At 43.9% G+C, this 17,019-nt stretch overlaps 1 long non-coding RNA gene across 1 annotated transcript; it reads right to left on the bottom strand.

Annotated features, from left to right (window-relative positions):
• Positions 1 to 1,566: 1,566 nt before the first annotated feature.
• Positions 1,567 to 4,321, bottom strand: LOC109258326 (uncharacterized). Its single transcript, XR_002076285.2, has 3 exons — positions 4,231 to 4,321; positions 2,579 to 2,693; positions 1,567 to 1,901 (listed from the first exon to the last, which is right to left on the bottom strand). It is a non-coding gene; the product is annotated as an uncharacterized LOC109258326 (long non-coding RNA).
• Between the last annotated feature and the right edge of the window lie 12,698 nt (positions 4,322 to 17,019).

Below are 17,019 nucleotides of genomic sequence, written 5' to 3'. Positions count from 1 at the left end.
CATCAATAACTCATTCACTCAACAAAAATAATCTGTGTTCCTACTATGGTCAGAGCAACAACAATTTGTCTCCCATTGGAAAAAAAAAAAATGGTATCCTGCCCCCGCCACTCCCCAAGCATTCCTTCATAGGTATTTTAACTCTTAGGCAAAGTGAAAACATTTAAATTTCTTATCTTTAATTTTTTTTTAACATGTATTCATCTTTGAATGACAGAGACAGAGTGCTAGTTGGGGAGGGGCAGAGAGAGAGGGATACACAGAATCCGAAGCAGGCTCCAGGCTCCGAGCTGTCAGCACTGACTCCGACGGGGGGCTCAAACCCACGAACCGGGAGATCGTTACCTGAGCTGAAGTCAGGTGCTAAACCGACTGAACAACCCAGGCACCCCTAAATTTCTCATCTTATTAGAATTATTATTTATTGCGTGACTACAATGTTTATCCACTTTTTAACCTTTTAAAAATGCATGAGGGAATTAGTGCAGAACCAGACCTTATTTTTCATATACTCACTGACTCTTCTTGAGACGAAGTTGAAAAATACTCAACACTACATCAAAACCATAGACTCTCAAGGATAAAAGGGCCTCCGAAAGGTCAGCCAGTCTGCTCTACTCCAGGTAGGCTTTCATCTCAACTTCCCGGAGAGCTGCCAAGGCTCCTGTTTTTAAAGTTCTGCAAGCTACATTCCCTGGGTAGCAGCCACAAAGCGCTTCATGCACAGCGTTGGTATTTCCAAGGGAAATCATGCTGCAGTATTAACTTTGCGACCCTCATCAGGCTCTTGCATTATGGGCTGCTGTGATTTAGAGTCACCCTTAGAGCCATGACGTGTCATTCGGTTGAAAATCATCCATTCCTTCCTGGTCTTGCCCACAACTTCTACTGGACACACAAACCACATGAGGTAAAACAAAATTGTGCAGGACAGGAAGCTGCCTCCGCTGCCCCTTCTGCCCCCCAACTTCTCTGGCCAGGACCTGCAAACCTTCATCTCCTAAACACTGGTCTGACTTCAGTTGTTCCCAGGACAAAGAAGCGTTTGTCTGGTGTTATTTCTCCTCCTCCATTTGCATCTTAAACAATACATGTATATGTATATATCTGATACATGTAAACATGTATAAATCACCCAATTATAGAATCAAAGGCCTAGTACCCTATTAATCTAATTGTGAAGTCAGAGACACAGGAAGTGGAGTTTATTCCAGCTTCCCACTGGAAGTTATTTGCTCCGGTCATCTGAAGATATGAATGTGGGAGGGAATGGGGGTTAGCAAAGGACAGGGAAAGTATTTGGCATGGGGACACACATTCACAAAGGACCTCAAATTCATACTTTTGACATTGTTTGCAAAGAGGTCTTATATACAGTCATAGATACAAATGCTTCTCATTCAACTCTAAACTCAAGTCCTATGATTGGACCATAATACCTCTTGGGTGCTATGAATTAATTAAAAAACAAACAAACAAACAAACACACTCTTGTAATTACCTGTGAATAGCAGTTATATGCCATTGTGTTTTGAATTAGAATTTGGTAATGTAAACATGAAAATATACCACAATTTTGGGATCCTGTTTTACCAATTCTTTCAAATAATAACAACGAAGCATTTGTGGAGTCCTTATCACATGCTGGGCGTTTAGCAGGAAACTTTACCACAATCTTGTGAAGGAGGAACTACTACCACCCCGTTTTACACATGAGGAAACTGAGGCACAGGCACATTAAGAAATCTGCCCAGGTGCACCCATGATTATGAACAGATCTGGCCTTTGAGCCCAAGCAGCGTGACTTCAGAGCTAATGTCTTCAATTCCCCAGTTTTCTGTCTTAGTTTCAAAAGTCTCTAGATGTGGGGAGGACGCCTGTGTCTCCAAGGGGTGCTGGACCTACAGAGATGGCAGAAGAAGGGAGGAGGACAGGCATGAACAATGCTTGAAAGGATGAAGCAGCGTGACCTGTGCGGTTGCTGGAATGCGCACTGCAGCCCCGGCAAGAGCAGAGGTGGGTGAGGCTGCCCTTGTGGGCCGTGTATTGGTGCAGGCCCGTCCTCCCAGATGCTTCCCGCTATGCTCCTTCCCCTCCACTTTCTCCCTCCTGTTCCCAACTTCATTCCCATCTCTTTGCCCCAGTATTCTTGCATGTGGTGGTCGTGAACCCTTTCTAAGACGTTCTCTTTCTGGCCTACACTCCACCCTCAGCTCCAGACTCTGGTGTCGGGATCCTCAAGAGAGGGCATACCATGGCCTGGGGCAGCCATGAAAAATTCAGGGCCCAGAATTTCTGCTGCCTCAAGCTCTGACTCGACTTTTCTAAACCGACTTTTCCAGGGCATGGAGGAGTGTGGAGTGGAAAGGAACCTGCAAATAAGAGGAAGGCAGGCAGTGCAGGAAGGCCTGTCCACACTCTCGGGGCCTAACTCCTTTATCTAGTGGCTCAGGGTTCCCAGAGCAGGAGGGAGTGTGGGGGAGACGTGGGTTTACACCATGGGCCATGTTGGGAAACCTTCAGTAGGTGACAGCACTCCTGTGTGCACACGCAGTGACATGGAGACCGTGTCACTCACTAGAATTTGGCGAGCCTGGACCACCTGGACAGGCCTGATCATGGCTGTTTGCACCATGAAGCTCCACAGGCACGGAGAATGCGAGCTTTGCAATGGCCCACAAAATGTTAGAGGCCTGAAACAAAATTGATCAGACAACGGAAAAGTAAACCGTAAAATAAAACCAAGCATGTAATTAAACGCATGCAAACTGCAACAGCCTATCACGTGGCCCGCCACAAGGTAACTCGCATGTAAATAATATTTAACGTGAAAGGTGGGTGGGTTTCCATGTGATTTAATATGTCTGCAACGATCTTCAGCTGGCACCGATGCCCAGGCGCTGGCTCCCTCCGAGGAAGTTGGCAGTGGGGACAGGACTGCATGTGTTGGAGGAACCGTCACATGGGCACCATGGACCCTTAGAAGGGCAGTGAGACAGAGGAGGCACTATCACAGATGCCTGCATGCTCCCCAAAGTGAGCCCTTCTCTCTGGCCCTGCAAACTTAAGTAATGTTCCAAAACTCAGAATCTTGGTGCAGCTGAATTTCTTGCAGAAGCCAGTGAGGGGAGTGGGCGGGGCACTGAGGCTGGAGGCTGGCTTCTCTTTCAGCCTCACCAAAACTGAGCCTGCCTCCACCTACTCCTACCTGCGTGTCTAACACCCCATCACAGGTCTGGTGGCCTGGACAACTGTAAGAGCTTCCGAAATGGTCTCCTGCTCCTGTGCAACCTTCCCGCCATAAAACAGAGACAGTGGTTAATCATAAAGCAAATCTCTTCACACTTCTCTTTTCTCTTTTGGTTTTTACAAAGCCCTCGTGATCTGGCCCCTGCTCCTCCCTCATCGCAGCCCCTCTCTCCCGAGCACAGCTGACCTTGCTGCACTGGCTTCCCTGTGTCTTCTGCACCATGCCCAGCTCAGCTCAGCCTCACAGCGGTGGTCCTGGTAGCTCCCTTGGCCCAGAACCACTCCCTCAGATCTGCAGGCCACCAACTGGCCATTCAGGTTCCAGTCAGTGGTCAGCTTTCAGGGAGGCCTTTGCTGGGGAAATCAATTACCACCCCTACCCCCGCATCATAGGACCTCATGCTACCCTGTTTCATTTTCTTCATCAAACTTTTTGCTGTCTGAAACCATGTTTTCACACACATTATGATACTCTTCTTTGCTTGTTTGTCTGCCTCCCGACTGCTGGAAAGTAAGATCCACCAGGACAAGGACTTGCTGTCCTTTGGTTTCCACCATTGTGTTGCTAGTGCCTATAATAATGCCTAGGATGTAGTAGGTGGTCAATAAATACTTGTTGAAAGCATGAGCAAAAAACAAACAAACAAACAAAAAACCACAAAAGCAAACAAACAAAAAAATGAATAGATGGGCCTGAACTGACAATGCCCACAGAAGTGTCAAAATCATGGGGATACTTTGAGGTTCTTGGATTGGGGGGTGAACCAATTTTAACTAAATCTCCAAGGGGTCTTCAAGCAACATCTGGCTTATGTATGTATTTAATTGTACCTTACCTCATTGCAAAAGAATCTGCAGTCATTTTCAAAGATACATATAGTGCAATAAACGTTTTAAAAAGGAAATCGTGGATATGGAGAGGAAATAAGCATGGAAAAAATAAGATAAAATGAGAGCAAGATTAGCAATTAAAATACATACCACGCAGCTCTGTCTTCCTTGCCAGAAGTGGACTGCAAATTTGACTTTGAACTTTTAATAGCGAGTGACAGCTCATCTCCACTAAAGTCCTTAAAAAAAGAGAAGAGAGAACATGTAAAACTTGACTTTTACTTTGGTTTTTATGTGTTAGCCATGAATCATACCAACCATGCTAACATTAAATGTGTTTCCAATTAATTTTACTAATCTTCATTATAGCACTAAATATGAGTTGTTATCAATCAGTATTTATTGAGCATCTGCACTCGAAGGCCTCCTGCATTCCAGCAGACTCACACGTCTTTCTCACGCTGCCCTAGTAACCTGGCGGGATCTTGACCAGCCGAAACGTTTATGAGGAACACAGCCCGCCTGAAGGATGGTTGACAAGCCCCTGGGTGATGCAGCTCTGACATGGCTGACTTCTAATCAGTAGAAAATTCTTACTTGAGTTTAATTTATAGGCTCCTTAATAATATTGAGGATCGTTTTCTTTATACTGCCTCCTCAACCCACTTCTCTGGAATAAAGTCCCTCAACTGGTTTAAATTTTTTTCTAAAATTTACACATTTCCCCAAATTTTGCTCCTCTCTGTCTCTGTCTTTAGAAACTTTCTATGTTCTCCCTTCCCCTTTTCCCCTCCCTCTCCCCTCTTTCTCCCCTACAAACATTTTTGAAAGGCAGTATAGAAAGTGTCAAAAGCCACTGGAAATTCTATGGGCCATGCGATACTGGCCAAGTTGCCTTATATTTTTGTACTTCCGTTGCCTGCTTGCAAAATTAGGGATGATAACCACACCTACCTCCCAGGGTGGTTATGAGGATTAAATGTGTTTGTGTATGTGGCGTCCTTAGAACAGAGCCTGGCACATGGCAACTTCTATGAGAGCATTAGCTCTCATTATGATTACATGCCATTCCCTTTGACAATGAGGGGTTTTTTGTTTTTGTTTTTGTTTTTTTCCTGCGTCCCTCAGCAGAAACTGTATCTATTCCTACTGTCTTGTATCTCCATGTCTCTGAATGTTACTGGAATTCCCCTCCCCTCTTCTTTGCTTGGAGAACTCTTATGCATCCTTCGAAGCTAATCTTAGGTGTTTCCTTCTGCAGAAAATCTTTCTTAATGGACATACCCCACTCCACCTCTGGGCTTCCCTGGAAGGCTGTGCATACCTCTTTATCACAGCATTTAAAACACTCTGGGTACTATCTGCTTACTTGTCTGTCTCCATAAGGACTGCCAGGGTGAGGACTGGAACTTGAACCTTTATGTCTTCAATGTCCAGCACAGTGCCTGCTACATAGTGATTTTTCAGTTCAAGATTTTGGTTGAACTAAAATGATCCCATGGGGAGAAATTAACCTATAAAGTGGCAGTATCATATTTCTTACATATTTCACACATAAGCAATCCGGTATCATGCTTGCTTTCCTGGGTGAGACTAAAAGAAACTTATTTTTACTATTTACCATTTACTATTGACCACCATCATAGGAGACAAAATGTATTTTTTCCCTTGCAAAACGTATTTCAGGCAAGTAGCATAAAGTACTGGGCACTGGATTTGAACCCCACTTCTGTGCCTCCTGGTTATGAGATTTGGGGCAAATTAGTTCCTCTTCCTGCATCAGTGTCTGGCATCTATAAAATGGGCATTGTGATGCTTGCCTTGTCTCCCTCTCTCATTTCTTGTGAAGATCAGATGTGATAGTATCTGTGAATGCACTTTTAGAATAGCATATTCTCTCTCTGTGGATATGAGATAATATGTTATTTGGGGAGAAATCTGGTGTCTAGATATAGGCACCTATCCCACTAAGGGGTGGGAAACTATTCTGGCTGCAGGGTCAACTGGAGACAATATTCCTTTTGAGTCAAGATTCAGCTGCAAGGTAATTTGCACATTTATATTTTTGGTTACAGCGTTTCATTAGCTATTAAGAGATTTTACGTAAATGGCGCCGCTTAGGGAGGCAGGGTGTTAGTGTATCCCAAACCCACAGTCTCTGCAGGGCGTGTTGAGTGTTCCCGGGGCAGAGGATGACTATGTAATTTCACCAGAGAAGGGGGTTGTTGGGGGGGGGAGGGCTGGACAGTTCTGGCAAAGCCAGAGTACTCACTTCAAACACAGGGCTGTGTGAATTACGATTATTTTTACGTGGCAATTGCACCATGATACCTTACACACATAATGATTTGTTGGCTAGAAGATGTCTACATGCCAGTCCTTTAATTTTTCTTTGCTGCTTTCTAATTTTACTGTGATGATAACAAACGGAACCACAGTGCTTCCATCAGAAACCAGAGCATGTCCATGAATAACTAACAGACTGCATACAGTTTTCCCAGTGAATTTTCAAAGCCAAACGTGGGTTGGCTTTTGTATATAAATTGCGAGTGCGCCTTTTCCATTCCGGTGGGAGCTCTCTGAAGGGAACATTACAGCTGTGATGAATAACAGTCCCTCTAAAGAAGCTGGCATGAGGCACGCATTTCATCCCACTGAGTGGAACACTGTGCCTGTCGCCAAATGTGCCGGGTCTCCCACCATTAAATAAATATATACATATGTCACTTGGCTTTGTTCCCGAGTCCTAGGCTCTACAGAAACCAAGCGCTCTATTACTATTAATAATGCTATGGTTCTAATAGATGCAAAGCCAAGGAATGGTGCTTTGTCCATAGCATCTTTGATTAGATTTCCCAATGTCCATTACTTAATTACCACTTACAACATCCTTTAACTCCTCGTTTGCCACTCCAATAACTAGCAGTATTCTTTTCAATATAAATTAGCTCTATGTGGCCAATATTTTAATGAATGAATCTATGCAAATAATAGCATCTGCCTCCCAGACCAGGTGTTTTTCTAATCATTATTATCCCTATTTTACAGATGAGGAAACGGAGCTTTAGAGAGGCTCGGTGACTTCTCTCACATGGCATTGCTAAAATCTGAACCCAGACCACTATGTTCTAATGCTTCTCTATGGGAACGCATAAAAGCACTGTTCAATAAATCTTTTTTTTCCCCCAAAGAAGTAACAGAATCATAACTATTCTTGTGTATAGAGAAATTTTTTTAGAGAGAACACTCATCAGTGATCTCTCAAAAATTATTGTCAAGATTCTTTATTTCTTTTTGAAATGGCATTTAAAAAAAAAAACTCATGTTACTAGAATCAGACAAGAGACCATGGAGGCAAATATCCAGTTTTCTGTTTCTTTTAAAGATTGTATTAGCTGTAAATTTTTATTTTAAGATAGCATCACCTGGCCCTTGGGTTATCCCTATAAATTTAAATCTGACTCCACTATCCCCACCCCACCACTAATCTGAAGAAGTTTAATGAAACTGCAATTTGACGGTCTGGCTCCCAAATGCACACCCATCCCATCTCCTTACCCCCGTCTCCTTACAGTGGACCTATTGTCTATGGAATCAAATCCAAAATCCTTATGTCAAAACCCTCATCAATGTGATTTCCTCCTAATGACCCATTCTTTTTTCTTTTTTTTAAAGTTTGAGAGAGAGAGACAGAGAGACAGAGACAGAGAGAGAGGGAGAGGGAAAGCAAGCAGCGGAGATGCAGAGATTGAGGGAAAGAGAGGATCTCAAGCAGGCTCCACGCTGCCAGTGCAGAGCCAGATGGGGCTTTGGGGGTCCATCTCATCAACTGTGAGATCATGACCTAAGCTGAGGCCAAGGGTCAGAGGCTTAACCAACTGAGCCACCCAGGCACCTCCCTAATGATCCATTCTTATATCCTACAACTAATCAACATTTACCCTTACTTTCAATCTAGAGTGACCCCTCTGTTTCAGACACACACTGCTTGTTCCTGATTCCACACCTTTGATTATGTAGTCCCTGCACTGTGGAATGCTCACCCCCAACACGTGAAGAACATTCAAGACCTACTTCTTCCCCGAAGCTGACTATACTAGCCTATCCTCGTGTTGCTTCCCCCCAACTTTCTTCCTATTCCATATATAGTTATTAGCACTTGAGCTATAAATTATTCCTTAACTGCTAATCAGGTGAAGCAGTTATTTGGTGTGGCCACCAAATAAGTTGTCAGCTCCTTAGGGACAGGTCTGCTCTTATCTTTTCTTTTGTATCCTCCAGAATAATGCTGAAGAAACATTAGGTGCTCCATATATACTCAATGAGTAGGGAAGATTGGACTCAGTCAAATTTGCACTTAAAATCTTGAGTTTCTAATTTGTAATGCACTCGTTAACTTCATAATTCTAAATAATGTTATAAATCAATCTAAATATACAAGAGTAAATGTTGAGTTCCATAAAGAATGATATATCCATACAATAGAATACTGTGCAGCCATTTAATTAATTAATTAATTAATGTTTATTTATTTTGAGAGAGAGAGAGAGGGAGAGACAGGGAGGGGCAGAGAGAGAGAGGGAGAGAAAATCCCAAGCAGGGTCTGTGCACTGTCAGCACAGAGCCCAATATAGGCCTCCAGCTCACGAACTGTGAGACCATGACCTGAGCTGCAAATCAAGAGTCAGACGCTTAACTGACTGAGCCATCCAGGTGCCCTACTATGCAGCCATTTTAAATAATGCCGTGGAAGAAATACGATGATGTTAAATGCTTTGTGATATATTGGTAAATTTTAAAAATGCTATAAAAAGTATATACAGAATAATCCCAGTTTGGGATGAAAACTCCAAAATTAACAGGATATTGAAATGTACTAAGCCTAAAGGAAAAGACTGATAAATTGCACCTTATAAACAGGTTCTATTCATCAAAAGATACCTTTAACCAAATATTAAGGCAAACATGATAGAGAACTCATGTCCAAAATATATAAAAGAAGTCCTACAAATTAATAAAAAAAAGAAGACAGACCATTTAAAAGGTAGGCAAAAGGCTTGAACAGGCAAAAAGAAGCTATATAAATGGCTGATAAACAAATGAAAAGGTGAAATGCAAATAAAAGCCGTCACGAGATACCAATATACATCCACTATTTGGCTAAAATAAAACAAACACACAAACAAAAAAACCCCCTGATAACATCAAGTGTTAGCAAGGATATGGGACAACTGGAACTCTCAATCATAGCTAAGAGGAATGTCAATTGAAATCAGTTTGGAAATCAGTTTTTATGGTTTTTATTTGTTTGTTTGTGAAGAATTTCCAGAGATCTCTGACCACTCCAATCTGGCCACAGATGTTGGTCTTGGACCCCTTTCTCCCTCTTTCTGGGACTTCCCATCACCATTCTCTTATGGTCTGGCTTCTTTGATTCAGTGACTTCTTATTTCTTAGTTCATTTCCTATTTCTGCTGGTGTATGTAGTTTGTGATACTTTCCTAAGAAAGTATCCACGTTTTTGAGTCTTCTTAGAATTTTGATGGCATTTCTCCATTGTCTTCCAGTATCTAGCATTGCTGTTGATAAACCTGGAGCCATTTTCTTTCCTGTTCCACCGAATGTGAACTTGAAAGAAATAATCACCAGAAACTTTAAGATCTCTTTTTATTCCTGGTGTTCTAGAATTTTTAAATGATTTGCCTTGGTGTGTCCCCCACCCCCCTCACTATCAATGACTTCCTGGGGTCCACCCCTTTTCATGGAAAACTCGCATCCATCAGTTCTGAATAATTTCTGTATTATTTCCTCTCTTTCCCCACCATGCACCCCTTGTTTTCCCTTTCTGGATTAGAGGTGGCTGTTGGACCTCCAAGGTCATTCCTTATCTTTTTTCTCTTTTATTTGTTTCTTTTTATTCTAATTATAGTAGGTTTCTGTGACTGTATCATCCCATCCCTCACTGAAATCTTCATTTGGGCTATTTTTATTTCTATGAGCTCTTCCTTGTTACTTATTGTATCCCTTTCCACAGGTTTGATTTGTTTCCACAGATGCAATAGCTTTTTTTTTTCTCCTGGGAGATACGAATTCTAATTGTTCCAATTTTTTTTTCGGCTCTCTTCATTGTCTTTCACTGATCTACATTCCTTTACTCTGTACATTTGGTTTTGCGTCACCTTCTTTCATATTGGAAGTTTTCTCAATTTTGGTGATTGTTGGCTTCTGTTCATATTTTAGAGAGGAGAATTAAAATGTGTGAAAAGTCTGGGTGTGTGAACAGTGTGTGTCACCCAGTCAGCTCCCCTATAAAAGAAAATTTTGATAAAAATATATCCCCAAATGATTTCCAAGGAAAAGAGTCACCTGTTCAATATCAAAAATTCATGCAGTGAAAATTTTGCTTATGAAAGAGTGATTGGATAGATGCAGAAGGAAATGATTAAATTCTAGAATCTGGTTCCACTGGACATTGCTGAGAGAAAGTTGAAGTAATAGATGCTCAGTAAAGCAGCTCCACAGTTTTTAACAAAGTCCAACAGCTCTCTTGGTTCTGAACAGGTATACAGAGCTCCTTCTAAAGCAATTGTTAAGAAAATGAATCTGACAGGTATTTAAAAATGTACCGGTGCCTGATGGAAAATTTTGAAAAACATAAGTTAGAGACAATCCCATTAATATAGTGTATATATGTCCTCAGGGTTTCCTATTTCTTCGTTGTTTTAACTATCTTAAAAATTTACATTTAAAAACATCTTGGCTGCTTAAGAGTTCTGTGGGTTGTTGGGTTTTTTCCCTTTTCACCTCATGGTTTTATTTCACCTGTAATTAAAAAGTAAGCCAGAGAGGGGTGAATGAGAAAAATACTCCTCAAGGCTGTTCTTCCTGTCTGGTTACCGGAAAGTCTTCAAAATAGAATATTCTTAAAAGTTTTCCAGGAGATAGTGGATTCACAGAAATACTCAAGGGAAATGAAACTCGCAAATGCCATCAAAGCCTCATTAATTCACTTTCACGTACTTGCCATTAAATCATTTTGTTGTAAGAGTCTCATTAATTCATCATGCCTGTTTTTTCCCCTTTCCCTATTCTTTTATCATTACTTACTGGTGACCCCAATAAGGAAAAAGCACCTGTAGTCTTTGTTGTCTGCTAGCTCCCCCGTCTGATTGATTTGGGGGAAGGGAATAGAATGTCATCAATGGTGACTTGCCTGGCTTCACGCAGGTGCTTGGAGGACGGCTCATTGATTAACGAGAGTCTCATTTTGAAGGGAATGACTTGGCTGGTGTTTTCCAACTTGACTTTCTGCCCAATGAGGTAATGGCAGAAAGTTTTCACTTGCCTAAAGACGATTCCGGGTATGTTGTGGCAGAAGGGAGCTGAGGGTTGCAATGTAACTTGTAAGACATAATTTGAAATATGGAGAAAGTGCAGCCAGAAGGCAAATGGAATGGCGTGGGGAATTAAGTACAGCTGAGGGAAAAGTCAGTTTTGGTTCATACAGTGCTGTGCTGCTTGCTCTTAGCTGCACATTAGAATCACTGGGGGAGCTTTTAAATAGATATCCCAAAGCGGACTTAGGTCTGTCCCCTTTCCCAGTTCTTGGAACCAATTGAAACTGTCTCTGGGGGTGGGACCTGAGAAGCCGCCCATTTAAAAATATTTGAAAGCTCTCCAGGTGATTCCAATGCACTGTGAAGGTTGAGGGGATGCTAATGTAATTGGACAAGATGCGTGAAACAGTGCATGGGAATAATCAAGCTCCCTCTGTCTTCCCAACTTTGGGTCAGCCACACCCTGGGAGAAGGTGCAAAGACAGAGGACGTGGGTGTCAGGAGATTTTCCAATCTATTTGAGAGACAAGCTAAGCACAAGTGAAGATCACTGAGAGCAGCATAAGGCATATTATAATCAGGTGGATGTCATACCTACAGGGGTTCTCGGAAGGGAAGACCATTGTGAGTGGGGACAGTAAAGAGTCTTTCCAGGAGACTGTTGAGTTAGAGCTTTGTGGGGAGCAGGGGAGGACATTCACTACAGGTGAGACACAAAACAAGGGAAAGAGTGTGCTCAGGGGTGTGGGAGATAGTGAGCAGACTGTCCCAGAGCTGTGGCGGAGGGGTGGCCTGCTCTGTGGCCATCGCCACCCTCTGGCAGGCGCTCCACCTCAATTTTTACTGTAACTTTTCAGTGAAGTAGCATTACAAAATGGAGAAACTGGGCCTCAGGGATTTGAGGAGGCTGCTCGGTGTCTAGTCCCCTATTCTGTTGGAAAATTCAAGCTAGGCTTCCAGGTGACTTAAGGAGGACCAAGGGGAGATGTGGGAACACCTGTTATCTGTGACATCAGACAGGGAGAATTTGCAGGGTCAGGGTGGAGAGGCAGGAGCAAACTGCCCTTGGCAGAAGCCCAGGTGAGGGTTGAGGGATTCAGACACCGGAAGGGTCCTCAGAGGCGGGGCAGGAGGTCAAAAGTTGACCGGACCCAACACCCTGGAGACAGGGGCCCGGCCTACAGCCGGGCTTCTCCATGCTCCTAGGGGCGGGCTTGTGTGTGAAACAAGAAGTTCTGAAAGTTCCGACAGGGCCCTCTGAATGCCACAAATTATTTTGTGACCTTTGAAAAAAACCATTCGCATTCAGGTTTTGTCTTACGATGTGGTAAAAATATTATACAATATTGTCTTTAAGCAACATGCACCTCAGCCTGTTCACCCCGTGCCTGACCCCCAGAGCTGAAAGGAGACATTTCGGCACCTGGGGCAAACAGCAGGCGATGTTCTCCTCCAAATCAATTTTATAATTCATGATATGGCTCACAGATGGGCATTATTAACAGTGCACACCATCTGGCGGCTTCCCACTTTAAACCATTACTCTTGCTAAATAGAGGTTAAGCTTTCAAAATCATTATTTACAGTTTTTGTGCCTCTAAATCTTGGAGCCTTAGGTCCACGCCCTTTCCCATGCTTGGCCCCTAGGCCGTCTCTCCTCCAGGTAGGGAAGGGGTGCGGGGCCCAGGCGTGGGGTGAGGGTATGTTGTGCACATACTGGAATGAAAACAGCTAAGAGTTTAATGGCTTCCTTCTTAGGCTCATGAGAGAACATAAAGGTATTAATGTCCATGGCATCCGAGAGGCCCTGTCCAGACAGTAGAAACCCATTGTGTGATGTGATGGGTCCCTTAAGGGGGCAGGAGGGACAGGAGATTCGTGGAATCAAAGAAAGCAAGTGGGATAGACGTGGCTCGAATGTAATGTGCGTGACTCTATGACTCCAAAGCTGAGAAGTTCTTCCCGTCATATCATACACTGGCAACTCACACACCACGTGTGCTGCAAAGAGGAACCAGCTCTGTCCTAGTTCTCCAAGGGCGATCACCTGAGCTGCACTCACAGGGCTGGCGTAGAAGATAAATAATAAATCTTTGCTAGCATGAGATTAAAGCCAAATAAGCTGAAGGGACACCAGGTGCTGAAGAAGACTCATTCTCCAGTAATTCTCTTTGGAACTTACTGTTCCAGATTATTTCAGATTGAATTTCTACTTCTGTAATTCACTTTTTAATATTTGCATTTTTGAACAGGTATTCCAGGCATGTGGCAAAATATTTAAAGGACGCACAAGGATACACGGTGAATAGTAAGTTTCCTACCTTTCCCAGTGAGGATCCTGGCAGAAAACAAAATTCACCTCCAGAAGGTTCAAATTCTGGCACTTTAAGGAAGGGACCACTTACAGAGGTGAGGGCAGGGTCAAAGGGATAAACAGGTTGGAGGCCCAAGGAACTCGCAACAGCTGAAGAAGAAAATGGTGTAATTGGAGCCCAGGGAGAGCTGGAGCTAGTTGTGGACACAGCAGCTGTTCCACAGGCCGCACCAACGTGGGGAGGGAGCGCGGAAGAAAGCTGTCTCTCTCTTTTCCCAGCGTTAGGTATCCCACTGGCCGAACCCAGGAGGACGTCAACCATCAAGGGAAATTGGGTGAGGGAGGCCACGGAGGACAGACTCTGAAGCGAAGCGAGAAGAGAAGGGCAAACTATCTGCAGTGGTGTCGGAGTTGGGGAGAGACCCAGAGAACAATCATCATAGCACCCTTGACCCTCAGTCCCCTGAGGCAACAATTACTAGCATTGTTTTGGTAACCATCCAGAAACAGTCTATGCACATACAAGCTGCAAGTGTATATGTCAACCCATTTTCTATGCAAATAGTAGTAAGCTCTTCTCCTGCTCCCCCCACGTCCTCCCCTTGCTTTTTTTTTTTTTTTTTTTTAATGTTTATTTTTGAGAGAGAGACCGAGCATGAGCAGGGAAGGGGCAGAGAGAGAGGGAGACCCAGAATCCAAAGCAGGCTCCAAGCTCTGAGCCGTCAGCACAGAGCCCAACGGGGGGCTCAAACTCACGAACCGCGAGATCATGATCTGAGCTGATGTTGGACCTTCAACCGACTGAGCCACCCAGGCGCCCCAACTACCCTTGCTTTTTAGACACTTACCGGCATATCTTGGATTTGGCCCCTTCTAGCATTTACGGAGCTACCTTGTTATTGGAGACCAGGGGTTTTAGAAGCGTGATCCTCAGACAGGTAGCACCTGTATCGCCTGAGAATTTGTTAGAAATGTAAGTAAGTTAGAAACCCTGGGAATGAGGCCCAGCAATTTGTATCTTAGCAAGCTCTCTGGGTCATTTGATGCCCACACCAAAGTTCAAGAAGCCGAGATCCGGAATAAGGCTGGAGCCCCACCCGATCAAGGCTGCCGGCTGCTCATGTGTCAGTGTACCTCAGGGCTTGGTGAACAGAGAACATGGTCAGACTTTCATGTCCGTGTCTGTCCACTGTACCTACCAGCACGAAAAACAAAAAGCGATACATATTGATTCGGCATCTGGTATCAGCTGTCAGTGCGAATCGGAATCTCGAAAGAGCAAAGAAAGAGGCTCACTCTCTTCCTCCTGACACACCCCTCTTTCTGTCTTTTTGTGTATATTTAGTTCTTTGGACACAGACACTGTGTTTTCATGTTTGGTTGAGTATGTGATGCAATGCAAGCTAAATATAATCGTGAAGACTCAGTCACCATGTGCTTAGGGTTGGCATCTGCCGGAACCCACACCCATGAGCCCCGCTACTGCCCTGGTCCCTGAGGGCACTGACTCCCTCAGGAGGGCCCTGTCAGGCATTGCTCAGCCATTGTTTAATGTGGCTCAAATACCTACTGCCTGCCTATAAGGCCCCAGAAGCCGGGCACCTTGTCCTTTGGAAGCTTACCAAAAAACAACCTGAGGCTTGGGAGGCACTAATCAGCTTCGTGACCTGCGGACCCTCTATGTGCCTTGGTTCCCCTACCCATAAAATGACCGCAATAGAAATGGCAGTACTGTTGACTTGCACAATTCTGGGAAAGAGCCTTCAGGCAGAAGACCATGTGAGTAGCGCCCCCTGTAGGCTGAGGGTTGAATAAATGATTAAGAAGAAATCCCCTTCTCCTGGTGCCTAGTTCTGGGCCCAACAATTCTGCTGTGTGGCAATGAGCTGTGGTAGAAAGTGCCCTTGGAGTCAGTCAGTCTGGGATTGAATCCAGGCTCCCTTTTTACTTAAAATTCTGTGTCTTGGGGAAGTCATTCACCTAGAGCGGTGGCTGGCATATTACTGGCATGCAATAAATATTTGTTGAAAGAATGAATGCACATTTATGAGTCTCAGTTTCTTACTCTGGGTAACGGGAGCAAGAACATCATTTATTTCATAGGGATACATTAAGATTAACTGAGAAAACATATTTCAAAAGTTCTGACACAATGGAAGGATCTCAATATGTGGCAGTTACAGTAAACATGTACCAGGGCAAAACTTGAATATACTGCAGAGTTTTTGGAACTGGGGTAGAATGTCCTGAGTCAGACTCCAGGCACGGAGTCAGTTGAGGAACAGAACTCAGTCCCTATAAAGATTGGCAAAAGCAAGGGAGAGAGAAGAAACATTTATGCTAAACATTTGTGGAAGTGGGTGCATGACCCTGGCTGTAGTTTAGATTTATACGGGAGCTTTTAAAAATTTACACTTATGTCAAATCCCTGGGTCATAGGTCTTGAGCATGGGTACTTTTTTTTTTTTTTCAATGTTTATTTATGTATTTTGAGAGAGACAGAGGAGAGAGAGAAAGATAGGGAGGGGCAGAGAAAGAGACAGAGAGAGGAAATCCCAAGCAGGCTCCATGCTGTCAGCATAGAACCCGACGTGGGGCTCTATCTCACAAACCATGAGATCGTAACCTGAGCAGAAATCAAGAGTCAGAGGCTTGATTCACCCAGGTGCCCTGATAATGAGTACTTTTTAAAAGGACCCCAAGTGTCTCTAAGGAAAAACCAGGAGTGAGAACTCTGATTTAGGGGACCTGCTACATGCCAAGTGTTGTTAAACGTTAGACGAATATTATTTCCTTTATTCCTCCCAACAACTGGACAAATTAGACATTTTATCCCCATTTCACAGGTGAGGAAATCAGGCATTAGAGGCTAAAGAAATACCTCCAAGATCACAAACCAGTGTGATGGATCCAGGCATGGAAACCTAGCCTAGGGCTATTTGACTTTGAAGTCAGTGCCCTTTTCGCTGCTTTGAACCACAGCCCGGAAGGATCCTCAAAGAAAGGAGTCCAGAGTGCCCGATAGGATTTCTGACTTGTCTCCCACAGGGCTGAGGCTGGTCCTGTGATGGGTTCTGCGGCTTCCAGCGTGCTGGCCGGGCCCGGCAGTGTTATACAGTATATGCCTGTTTCCCTCATGTGGCAAGGGGTCATTTACAGCAGGAGAGTATGAGTGTTGTTTTCCTTTCAGAATAACCAATATTTCAGGGAGTCTGGGTGGCTCAGTCCTTAAGCGTCCGACTTCGGCTCGGGCTTGGGTCATGGTCTCGCCGTTCGGAGTTCAAGCCC

This window comes from Panthera pardus, unplaced genomic scaffold (assembly GCF_024362965.1).
Source record: "Panthera pardus isolate Hobbes unplaced genomic scaffold, ASM2436296v1 HiC_scaffold_16, whole genome shotgun sequence".
In the NCBI taxonomy this organism is placed as follows: domain Eukaryota; kingdom Metazoa; phylum Chordata; class Mammalia; order Carnivora; family Felidae; genus Panthera; species Panthera pardus.
This window is presented reverse-complemented; position numbering and strand designations above follow the sequence as displayed.